The sequence below is a fragment of the Tamandua tetradactyla genome, chromosome X (assembly GCF_023851605.1).
Source record: "Tamandua tetradactyla isolate mTamTet1 chromosome X, mTamTet1.pri, whole genome shotgun sequence".
Taxonomy (NCBI): domain Eukaryota; kingdom Metazoa; phylum Chordata; class Mammalia; order Pilosa; family Myrmecophagidae; genus Tamandua; species Tamandua tetradactyla.
In genome coordinates this window covers 13,208,908-13,222,245 of record NC_135353.1, presented here as the reverse complement: position 1 = coordinate 13,222,245, position 13,338 = coordinate 13,208,908, and the positions used below count along the sequence as shown (strand labels likewise).

The 13,338-nt window shown below is 38.4% G+C and overlaps 1 long non-coding RNA gene across 3 annotated transcripts in view; it reads right to left on the bottom strand.

Annotated features, from left to right (window-relative positions):
* Positions 1-425: 425 nt before the first annotated feature.
* LOC143670355 (uncharacterized) overlaps positions 426-13,338 on the bottom strand; it is a 249,778-nt gene continuing 236,865 nt past the window's right edge. For 2 of the 3 annotated variants that reach the window (XR_013169331.1, XR_013169332.1), the window contains one exon: positions 426-571. This is a non-coding gene — a long non-coding RNA (uncharacterized LOC143670355). The remainder of the gene's footprint in view (positions 572-13,338) is intronic. The other variant, XR_013169333.1, reaches the window with a different exon arrangement.

Here is a 13,338-nt window from a genome sequence, read left to right as displayed (position 1 = left end):
AGAATGCTCTGGGCTCCAGCTAAGATTCTATAAAGTTTTAGCTAATGAGTTCATTTTTTTCAGAAACTTAAAGCCTCCAGATGGTTCCCATGCCAGAAAATCCCAAGGTACCAGTCTCTCCAAGAACATCCAGGTTCATTCCTCTACCCCATAAGGTCAGCACCCCTTTCCAGGATGAGGAAGTTAAAATGGTCATTTCCCAGATAGCCCTGAATAGACAATGATCAAATGAGAAGAAGGAGGTATAACTATGAAATTAGGATTTAACAAATATAGCTTTGATTGTGTGATCATGTGATTTTAAAAACTTGTGACTGACATTCCTTTTATCCTGTGTATGGATAGATGAGTAATAAAATAAAGACATACATGAAAAAAACATAATAAGTCAGTGTTTTAGTCAGGATTCTCTAGGGAAACAGAACCAACAGGAGATATCTATAAATTTAAGATTTTTTAGAACTGTCTCACTCAACTGTGGTGATGCATGAGTCCCAATTTCATACGGCAGGCTACAAGGTGGAAACTTCAGGGAAGGTTTTCAATGAATTCCCCAGGAAAGGCTGGCTGGCTGAAATGGAGAGAGAGATATGCTCTTCTGTCTTCTCCTTTAAAACCTTCAACTGATTGGATTAAATGTCTCTCATTACTGAAGATACTCTCTTTAGTTGAATTTAGATGTAATCAGTCATAGGTGCAATTAAGTTAGTGATGATTGAAGTCCATGAAATGTCCTTGCAGTTAAAGTCAGGTCAGTGCTTGCTTGACCATACAACTGGACCACATTACCTGGCCAAGTTGACACATAAACCTAACTGTCACAGTTGGGAATATGGGGAAAAAATATTCCCACGTAGGCCATATACAAAATTTACAATACTTCTTTAATAACCTTTCATCAATTGTAACAAGTTATGACTATTGTTAAAAAATAGAATTACAAAAAAGTATTATCATCAATTGTAACAAACTTTCCACACCAATGCAAGCATTGGTGGTGGGGTGATATATGGAAATCCTGTATTTTAAGCATGATTTTTCTGTAAACCCACAATTTCTCTAATAAAAAATTTAATTAAAAATATTATAAAAGCGTTTGCAAGCATGTGGTGAAGCACTGAGTCTTATACATTGCTAGAAGTGTAAGGAGAGAAATTTAGCTGTAGCTGGTCATTGCCAAAAATTTACATTATAAACAGAGGCAGCTATTATCATGTGAATAAAATTAGGTACTAGGGCAGTGCAATGGTGGCTCAGTGGCAGAATTCTCGCCTGTCCTGCCGGAGACCCGGGTTTGATTCCCAGAGCCTGCCCATGCCAAAAAAAACTAAATCAGGTACTAGATGAATTTATATCAAATTCCTGCTAGTAGTTGGCTCACGTTAGTAAAAAAGGGAATTGGATGGGAGAAGGTATATAAAGTAGATAAGCTTTACCTACAATGTTTTTATTTTGTTAAACAACATCAAGGTCTGAATAGAATATTAGCATTTGTTGATTCTTGGTGGTAGTATATGGGTGTTGGTTAATGCTTTAGTCTTCTAGGCTGCTAAAGCATATACCATGAAATGGGTTGGCTTAAATAATGGGAATTTATTAGCCTACAGTTTTGAGGCTGGGAAAATGTCTAAATCAAGGCATCTTCTAGGCAGTGCTTTCTCCCCAAGACTGTGGCATTCTGGGACTGACTGCTGGTGACTCTTGGTCCTAAACTTATCACATGGCAAGGCTGATGGCAGCATCTCCCTGTCTCTTCCTTCTGTTCTGGGTTCTGTTTCAGCTTCTTGCTTCTACAGCTTTCTCTCTGTCTGTATTTCATTATCTTATAAAAGACTCCTGACTGAGGTCCTATTTATAATGGATTTACACCCACAGGAATGAATTAGATTTAAGATCCTGTTTTTCTAAAGTATATACAGGTTCAAACCACCACAGTTAGCATCTTATGTTTTCCTGTATATTTAAACTTCTTCCCAAAATTTAAATGTATGAAACTGGGAATCAGATGGGACTAACTGGCACTTTTGAGTGGGGTGACAAACAAAATAGGGTTTTGACTGGGAAGGAGAGGGTAAATAATTCTAGGCTAAGATTGAGTTAGGGTAAGGAATGAAGGAATTACGCAATCTTGGAGAGAGAGAAAGAGAGAATGTGCGTGTGTGTGTTTGCATGCATGTTTTGGCTGGGGTAAAGTGTGGTGAGGAGGGTATGGGTGAGGAATAAAAAATACCATGGTTATTAAAAGTTAAAATATTCATGTGGTATTTGCAAATAATAAAAAACAAAGTTGGGTGATAGGGAGAGTCTTTTGAATGCATGGATGATTTTTCTTCAATCTAATATGCTACTGAATGACACATCATTCCTAAAGTATTAAGTGACAAAGGTCATCTTTTAGGAAAATCACTGATGGTAGTTATAGACTGGCATGAGTCAGGCAAATCTTCTTCTACATGCCCTCAGAAATGAAGGCAAGACACATTAGGAGCTTTCATCCCTTCATATCCTTAATGTCCTTCTATAGGAAAGTTTTGAAGGCAGGCCCTTCTCTATCCTGTCTAACATTTTTCTATCAAAAGAATCACAGGGTTTAGCAGAATGGAGATATTTTTCACAGATACTATTCACTGAACTAGAGTTCATCTGTAGGGTAGCATTTTCAATCAGGTTATATTTCTTCATGCCTAAAAATTAAGAATAATAATTTCACTCTGAACTAGTATGGACTCATTGAGGTCTACAATATCTACAAAAAGAAATGAAAGAGGCAAATGATGCTGCATCTTCGGCCCAGGTTAATAGCACTTCATTTCTACTGGATACTTTCAACAATTCATGGTGTTACTTTTCTATGAAAGTACAAAAGAGATTCAGTGAAGAAAGAACTGTTTTAACTGTTGTATGATTCAAAAGGAATGATATTCTACATAGAAAGTATTATTTCCTGTTGCTGCCCTGTGGGTACTTGAGAACTAGTCAAAGATTAATTAAAGAATTATTTATAGTTCCGTACAGAGAATAATATAGAAATGCCTCACTTGAAATTTGGAAAACGTAAAACGAGTTTTCAGTAAAGTAGTGGATCAGGAGCCAAGCATTAGGGTATGGGTCCAGCTCCAACAAGATTTTCTCAATGAAATGCTACCGTGGACCTTCGAATAAATAACCTGCTTATAAGCTATTACATATTTATAAACCTAAGACAGAGCTGTGTAGTAGAAAGGAGCTCAAGTTTTGGCATTAGATAGTCCTATCTAGGTGACTTCTACGTTAGCTACTGACAAATAGCTTAATAGTGTGGCCTTGAACAAGTTATGTAATTTCCTTGACCTTGTGTTTCCTCAACTGCAAAATGGGTACCCAACTATCTACTTTATTGGATGGTTGTGAAGATGAAAGAAACTGGAACTAATTAATGTAGCACAGTCCCTGGGCTAAACATTTGCTCAAATGACACATTCCCAGTGACATATTAATTGACCATCCTTTTAAAAATCATAACTACCTATGTCCCATACCAACACATCTTTATACACTCCCTGCTTACTGTTCTGCATAGTACCCACCATAAAAAATGCAATATATTTTACTTATTTATTTGTTTGTTTTCTGACTGCCCGCCAGAAATCTGTTCTGTCTTGTTCTCTGCTGTTTCCCCAGTGCCTGGCACAGAACAGGTACTCAAAATTTTTTTTGTTGGATGAATAAATGAAAACAGAATACTATTTAGGGAAACATAATTAACTTGTACTATGGTCAATTCCATTTCATATTGTATCAAATTAATATGTAAACAGCATTCAACCCATGATAACTGATATAAGCTTGCAAAGTATGGTTGGCAGGCCATTATTATTGTGGATTAACTTTACATTGCAGACTTGGCAGGCATGGCAGCCCTACAGGACTAAACAAAGCTGATTGAAGAGTTCCGAAATTTCACCATTTGTATTGGCATGAAGCATACTTGTCTTTGTCTTAACAGAAAAAGTACAAAAAGACAACTTGCTATTGAATGAAGGAGACTAAAAAGAGAACCCAAGAAAGGTTAAAATCCGCATTGTACTAGACTTGTTTTGACTTTGACAAGCTATGGACATTATTAGCAACAAATGTGACAAAGGATCTTAGGACATTAGAGACAGAAAATAATTATACAGCAACTGTGTACTAGGTAGACATTGATTTAATGGAAGCATTAGAAACAAGAATACTTCCTTCTTAGAATTGTGACTGATGTATACTAAGCCCTTGGTAACTGTTACTTATTGCTAACAGTAGTTCTGTTATCATTTTGAGTAATAGCGAAGGGTGCATCTTCAAATGAAGAGGGATTATCCGTACTTTAGTCCCACTGGTTCTCTGAGCAGACATCCGAGGGAAGCTAGTGGATGATGTGTTGCTTATTAATCCATGGATAAACAGACTGATTAAAAGAGGGGCTGCTTATACGTAAGTGCAATGAACATCAGTTTATCTAGCATTTCCTGAAACTACCATAGCTATATGAACTCTGGCTAAAGCTACCATAACTAAAATATAAAACTGGTGTGTGTGTGTGTGTGTGTGTGTGTGTGTGTGTGTGTGTGTGTGTGCATGTGTTGGCAGGTGGGGGGGCTGAGGTGTGTAAAACACATTTTGAATAGAAACAAATTAGAAAAAGAGAAAAAAATGTTCTTAATGCCACTTCTAAATATCGTAATTGTTGTTTGTTAGTGTAATATTTAGATATATTTATTTCCTGGCTATTTTACACATTTTAACTTTGTTTTATTTTATATACAATTTGATTGTCTCTTTTTCACTTATCATATATTAATCTTTTTGTTAAGAAACACTTCATAGACATTTTTTCAGTGGCTGATAACATTGTATCCATATTACATATGGTAAGGTACAACCATTCTGCTGTCGTTGGGAGATTAGGTATGTCTTCAAATATTTTCAATTTTAAAATCTAGAATGAAGGCCAGAAGTTTGTAACACCAAATTTTTGACAACGGCTATCTTTGATAGTGAGATAGTGGCTGGTTCTGTTTTTCTGAGTTTTTCAAAATTCCTACAATGAACATATATAACTTATTTTTGGGTGTGTGTGTGTATGGTCCAGGAATCAAACCCAGATCTCCAGCATGAAAGAGGGGCATTCTACCATTGAACCACCCATGTACCCCATATATAACTTTTAATAGAGAAAACATTATTAAAAATAAAATTAACGGTAAAAAGGGCATCGGACCACCCCCATATACAAATCTTGGATTGTATTTCTATTTTCTAAGGAGACAGTTCCAGACCCATAGATAAACTGAGTCAATATGTGTAGTAATTATGCTTGTGATAGCTGAATAATTTCTGGAAGTATTTTACCAATTGCCATTCCAATGACCACTGTTCTATCTCAGGATTTTGCAGGCACTTGTCAAACTGGTTCTTCCCTAACCTGGAAGTCAACATGTGAAACAGAATATATTTGAATAGAAGAAAGATAATTAATGAGGGTATAGATAAAATAGCAAAAGCCATTCTTCTCATGTTGTAATAAGAGCAGTATCTATTTGTCCCTTCTAGGTTGTTCAGCACCTGAGCCCCATTCTAATACTTAGCCGTATCAAGCCTTTGAATAATTTTCTTCTCATCCTACAAATTTAATTTATCAATAACTAAAAATATCCTTTATTATGTACATGAAATAGAAGACACATTGCATTTATCAGGAGTTTGTTCATTTTTATTGCTAAGTAGTATCTCATTGTATGAATGTACCAGTTACTTTTTCTTTTCACTAACTGATGGACTTCCAGGTTTTAGCTACGATAAATAAAGTCACTATGAATACTTTCATACAAGTCTTTGTGGGTAAATCTCAAAAATGTTATGATAAGTGAAAAATGTCATGCACAAGACTACATACAGCATGATTTCATTTATATAAAATTGTAGAAGAAACAAAACCATAGAGACAGAAATCAGGTAAGAGAGAGAGAGGACTGCAAAGGGGCATAAGGAAACTTTTGGGGATGATGGAAATGTTCTATATCTTGATTTTGGTGGCAGTTAACATAACTATATCCATTTCTTAAAGTTCATTAATTTGTACAATTAAAATTGGTGAAATTTATTTTATGCAGATTATACCTTAATAGATCCAACCAACAAAAAGGGAAAGAAAAAAGTGCACACGCACAAAAGCATACACACACACCTCCCAGGGAAAATAATTCTCAAATATAGTATGGTCTCAACCTATCAACTGCCCCATTATTTGCAAAACTGCCTTTCTCACATTGGTGCTAGCTCATTATATTATACAGAGCAGTGTTAAGTACCTCCCTTTAATCTCCTTAACATCTTCCTCTTCAGATTGTTTTCCCTTAGGCTAGATGGGAATGGGAAATAAAGCAGTTGCTGAGCCATACCTTTCTTTACAGCCTTTCCCTCAACTACAGAAATATGCAGCTGAAGCTTTCAAAATAATGTTTATAATGACTCAATTTTAAATCAAGGATGATCCTTATTCCCCGTTTCCATTTGGTGGGATAGAAGGGGATGCTTTTATTCTTACAATTGCGTTGGACTTACGTTTGTATCCATATATGCCAATCATAGTTCCTGGCATAGTAGGTTTTCAATAAATAATTATTGACTGAAAAATATAGTTATAATGGAAGGTTCTGTTTGAAAGTGTTGAAGAGTAAACCTCCTAAACTACAATGCCATCTATCATCACAGACTACTAGACTCTTTAGGTATTATAGTAGATGGTTTAGTCTTCCATCAGATATCCCCAATAGGACTAAGTACCCATATCACCATTTGTCAGGAGTGTTGGAGGCTAGTGGTTCACATCTGTTATCCTCCTCTGAAATTTCTCTTGATCTAAAGAAGGCACGTTATCTAAAGTTACATCCCCTCCCCAGCAGCAGCCTACAGCCAATGAGTGACTGGTCGCATGGGACCAAAGACCTGAACCCTTGCCTCAATTCAGGACAACTCTGAAGGATAGTCCTAACTCTAGAGGTCTTTAAGGGATTGCCTGAAGTCTAACTGCATCCACATCAAAATTTAAATTCTCCCTCTGCTCATTCTGCTTCCCTCATTCCATTAAAGGTGTTGCTTCTGAGATCATTCTCCAATAAAACTTCTGTGTGTAAATATTCATTTCCCTGGGAAACCTGAGCTAAGACAACTGATATTGGGAGAACTGCTAAGAAATAATTTCAAATATGGATTTTGGAGCTGGATCATCTACTGTTAGTACTCAGATAGAAAAGAGCACTGAAAACCACTGGCATGATATAGCAGTGCCACTGTTAAAACATTCACTGGTGCTAAATGAAAAGGGCATAAGGGATGGAAAGGAATGCGACAATTGTGAGAAATAACTCAGTTTTTTGTGAGGTTTGAGGTAAGTAGTAATTTGGATTATGGAATTGGATAGCTTTTGTAGGAATTATTGGCACACTGGAGAAAAAACAATGAAAGGCATAGGGTGGTAAATCACCAATTTAGGAGAAAATGTGAAAATTACAGGGCTCCCTTGGCAGCATGTAAAGAGACTCTCAGCATACGGAGGGCAGACAAAGCTGAGGCTCAAACCCAGGAATTCATTACAAAGGTAACTCAAGAGAAGCTTCAACTCTCCATGGTGATTATGTCAAAAACAGGGAAATGGTAAGGAAGGAGAGGTACCCTGAATCTTGGGATGGGGACTATGTTGGTACACTTGAAATTCTTGAATCCCTAGATTCTCTTGAACCTCCTGGGTCTGCAAAAGTGGACCAGTGTTCTCTGTGAAAGTAATATCCACCCCTTGCTTGGAGAACTGCAGAGGCCTCTGCCTTGCAAGAGAATCCAGGATGCCCTTATAATAAATCCTACCTCTTCTTCTAATAAATAGATAAATAACTAAGGTGAAATCACAACAAACCTAGCTGAGGAAGTACTGAGCCAGCAAAGGGAGGGAAAGGAACTAGACACTGAATAAACTGCAGTATATATTGAGCTAGACCCTGAAGATGCTGAGTCAAGGGGGAAGGGAAGCATCTAGTTAAAGAGGGAAAGTTCATCAATATGGGAGAAAACCCCATGATATAGGATTTAGCAAAGACCCCAGGAGAGAATGTTAACAGGCTACTATGGAGAACTCCCAAAAAACTTGGGAAAAGAGGCTACTGTACATGAAATAGAAATTCAGGGTTTGGTATGGTCAATTGTGGAGGAAGGAATCAAAAGGCTCAGAGAAGTAGGCAATGCTAGAGTGGATTTACTCTATAAGGCCAGAAAATTCAACAGCTCATCATGTTCTGAAGAAAGGTCAAAAGCAATAAGGAATGCACTGGTAAGACAGACAAAAGCAATTCTGAGAAGTGTAGTGAGTGATTGTATTCGTTTTCCATTGCTATGTAGCAGATTACTGCAATCTTAAGTGTCTTAAAACAGCATAGATTTATTATATCACAGTTTCCATGGGTCAGGAGTCTATGCCTGGCTTAGCTAGGCTTTCTGCTTCAGGATCTCTGACAACTTTACAATTAAAGTGCATTACTTTCTGGGGCTCAGGTCCTCTTTCAAGCTCACATACCTTTGGCAGAATTTATTTCTTTACAGGATGTATATTTTTGGTTTCTTCCTGGCTGTTGATTGGAGGCTGCCCTGGCATTTCCCTGTCATGTGGCCATCTCCATAGGATCTTACAACATAGCTATTTGCTTCTTCAAGACCAGCAAGGAAAATGCTCACACCCTTCTAATAAAACAGTTTTAGATATAATGTAACTTAGTCAAGGAAATGGCATCCTATCAATCTTGCTATGTTCTACTGGTTAGAAGCATGTGACAGGTTCCACTCATACTCAAGGGGAGAGAATTATACGAGGGTATGTGACATACTGGGAGTTACCCTAGGGTGTGTATACTGTGTTGACTGTCCTACCCAGGTCAGTGTTGACAGTAGAAGATCTTGTTATAGATCTCTGTCCCCCGACAGCAAAGGGGATGATAGGATTCCAGAAAAATACAAGCCAGATGGCAGCAATTAAATGTTAGATGCCAGCTAGGCATGATTATCATAAAGACCACCGAAGTTATAGTGGCACCCAGGGGTGGGGGTAGGAGACTGACCCATGGAGGGCTATTAGGATAAGTAACAGAACATAGTCTACCCAGTGGCAAGACAAACGGACAATAAAAAAGGTATTACCTAATTTATATAAGCAATAGAAATCAAGGATGGACGATAAAGAGACTGAGGGCAGTTAACCCAATACAAAAATTATGGTCTTTGCCGAGTTTCTAAACTAAAGTTTCAATTTCTAGACCCAGAACCCACTAACTGCAAAATAGGCCAGGTTTCATAAGGAAGGACCCTGCTAATACTATGGCAAGGGTATAAGATGATGAGTCCCACAATATCTCGCCCAAAGGGAACTATAACCATTCACTCAGGTAACTGCAAACTGTGGAAAGGGTAATACCCAGACACTTTGAGACATGGAGTCTAAGTCTGATACTCAGAGACCCAAAATATCATCATGGCCCCCTTTCAGGAACCAAGCAATACATGGAGCTTATAGGAACCAATCAATAAGTGGGGTTCTGGCCCATATACAGCTCACTAGGACCACAGATCTCCCTGGTAGCAATTTTTATGGCCCATGAATATATTATTGGAAGGTACATACTTGATAACTTTCAGAAAACTCCACATTGGGCTGTGGCCTTGAAGTAATAACCATCATAGTGGATAAGGCTGAGCTGCAGTCTCTGAAATTCACACTGTCCCCTACCACCAGTGGTCAATATAGTAAATCCAAGAGAATATTGCAAACCAGATAGAATGGCAGAAATTAGCATCATGCTAAAAGACCTAGGGGAAATAGAGGTGGTGAACCCAATCATATTTATTTCTGGAACCTACAAAAAAACAGAGGGTTCCTGGCAGATGAAGATAGACTATCACAAACCAAGCAAGGAATAGCTTCAATTCTGGCTTCTGTGCTGGATGTAATATCATTGCTAGAGCAGATTATTACAGCCTCAAATAAATGATATTCGGGCACTGATGGGGATAATCTGCATATGCAAGTGGTCTAAACCCTTATGGTACCCACAACTCTTGCACTGGCATCCTTCCCTCAGATCACCCATCTGTATTCACCTCTGGTAACTCCTTATGACCAGCCAGTGGAGGATAGAATGTTCAAGCTTGTGTTTTTACAAGGGTCTGCACAGTATGTGGGTACAACCCCAAAGTGATTTGTGGCTTCATTACAGCCCCACACAGGCATGGCCCATATGATGGGAGTGAAAGGAAATCGTCCCAGTAGTCAGATACTGCAGAAGTTTATCCAGTTAATGTGAAAAGAGAAGTGGTCCAAAGTAACGGCTTATTCATAGTGGTGTAATGGTTTGGCTGATTGACTCGGGTATTGGAAGGAAAAAGATTGGAAGGTCAGAGACAAAGGGATCTGAGGATGGGGCATGTAAATGGATTTGTGGAAGTCTTCACACTTTTAAAGATCTTTCTATCACATATTAGTGTCCACCAAAAAGCATCCATCAAGAAAAAGACACTAAACAATAAAATAGATTGAATGACTTGGCTAGTTGACATCAGCCAGATTCTATCATTGGCCATCCTAGGGGTGACACAAAGCACATATGAATGGAGAAGGGTGGTTGACAGATATGGAGACTATGCATGGGCACAACAGCATGAACGCTCTCACCAAGGCTGATCTAGGTATTGCCACTTTCTAATATTCAACATGATAGCAGGAGAGACAAAAGTTAACTCTCGAATATGACAATATCCATTAAGGAGGGCAACCAACCACTTGGTAGCATATTGAGTGAAATCAACACATATTCTTGGTATGAGTTTGCCTTTCTCACCCATAGAGTGAGCCAGTATAGTTGTCCAAAGAATTATAAAATGCTTAATCTGCTGATATGGGGTTCCATATTATAGCACCTTGGATCAAAGGACCTACTTTATACCAAAAGAGGTTCAGCACTGGGCACAGGACTGTGGGATCTACTGTATCTATCATATGACACAACACCCAAAAGTTGCTAGATTGATGAAGGAATGGAATGACTTTTTAAAGTGCAGCTGATGTTATAACTTGGAGGTGACATGCTAAATCACTAAGGTGCCACATTACCAATAAGTAAAATACATGATGAGTCTAGGGACCATGGGATTGGTAGAAATGGCTTCGCTTACAATTATTCCCTGTGACCTAATTAGGAAAATAGTGTTTTCCATCCATGCAACTTCTTTAGACTCAGTGGTTCTAGAAGTCCTGGTTCCCAGAGGATGCATGCTTTCACTAGGGCCACAATTAGAGTTAACTTAAACTTCAAAGCTGTTGCACAGTCTATTTGGGCCTCCTGTACCAAGAAAGTAATGGGCACAAAAAGGACTTAGTATCAGGGAAAGTATAATTGACTCTGATCATCAAGTGAAAGTAGGGCTGCCATTACACAATAAGGGCAGAGAAGAATATTCCTGGCACCCAAGTAATCCAATGGTATGGCTTTTGCTACTTTTTTATCCTTATGATGGTCAGTGGACAAATGGAACAGCCAAGGAGCTCAAGGATGAGGGTCTGCATCATACCTCCAAGAAAGCCACTTAGTCTGGCAGAGGAGCTAGTCTAAGGTAGGGGAAATCTAGAACGGGTAATATAAGAGGGAGATGATAAATATCAACTGTAACTCTGAAACAAGCTATAGCAGCAGGGGCTATGTACTATACCACTAGCCCTCCTATTGTAAGCTTCCCTAGGGACAGACCCCAACCAGATTCCTGGAGAAGTGTTCCATTATTGTGGGGACTTGCTATATGAAGTAAGCAGATCTGAGTGGGGATAAGTAGTGGACTGTATTGTATGCAGTGATGTGCTGTTTATATTTCCTCCTCATTTCCTAGGTTCCAGGATTGCTGGCTGCTGAATGCTCAGCCTGATATCCTCTCTCGTAATAACCCTTGGATAAAGAGAGCCCCCTTGTCCAGAGTTATGCCTCTTTTCTAGGGACAGAGTGCCTAAAGTGATTATTCATTGTGGTAATAAAAGCTTCAGCCCCCTTGCCTCAATTAATGACAATATTGAAGGGTCATGTCAGCTCCATGACTCACTGTAGGATTGGCTCTTGTTGCCACTGCATCACAGTTCACATTCTTACTCTGCCCAATTCTTCCTTCCTCAATCTCTCATTTATGTTGAGCCTGGGAGCACTCAATAAACTTCATGTACATGAATATTCATTCCTGAGTCTGATTCCCTGAGGAATTTGATCTAAGATAGACATTAACAAAAAAAATGGGATATGGGTATTTATATATGTATATAAACAAGTGTATAAACACATACTATTTGAACTTCTTGACTATTTGTGATGGATAAATACCTAGATCATAGCCAAGTTATACCATAATATTAAGGAAATCAATATCAATATCAATTAAATATAAAAACTCAATGGGTTAATATGATATAACTCTCTTTCCACTCAATTATTGACCTCACCTGATCCAAAACTGATGACAATATTTGATAATCCTCATTGTAACTACTGTTATGTAGGACCTACTACCTCCCAAGCCTTGTGATAGGTTGTTTCTATTATATCTTATTGTTATTGTGTAAAGTTTTAAACACATATGGAAATAGAGAGAATAGTATAATGAACCCTCATCACCCATGTATTAATTTCCTAGGACCACTGTAATGAGGTACTACATCCTGGGTTGTTTGAAATAACAGAAATTTATTCTTTCACACTTCTGGAGGCTAGAAGTCCAAACTCAAGTTGTTTTCAGGGCCATGGCTATACAAAGCCTCTAGGGGAATGTATTAGCTACGGTTCTTTAAGACATAGAATGAGCAGGAGATATTTGTAAATATAAAATTTTTTAAAGTTTCTCATGTAACCGTGGGGATGTAGAGTCTAAGGTCTGTAGGGCAGGTTGCAAGCTGGCAGCTCCAATAAAGGTCTTCAATGAACCCTCAGGAGAAGCTGTCTGGGCAACCGTGGGGACATAAGAGTACAAAATCAGTAGGGCAGACCACTAACTGGCAGGTCCAATGAGGGTTCTCAGGAAGCTCTTTAGGAGAGGCTGGCTGGCTGAAGCAGGATGAGTGATTGTCTCTTCTGAATCCTCCTTAAAAGCCTTCCAGTGATTAGATTAAGCATCATTCATTGTAGAAGACACTCCCCTTAGCAATCACAATCAGCTGTGGATGCAGCCAATGTGATCATGATTTAAGTCCATGAAATGTCCTCATAGCAACAGACAGGCCAGCGCTTGCCTGACCAGACAACCAGGCAC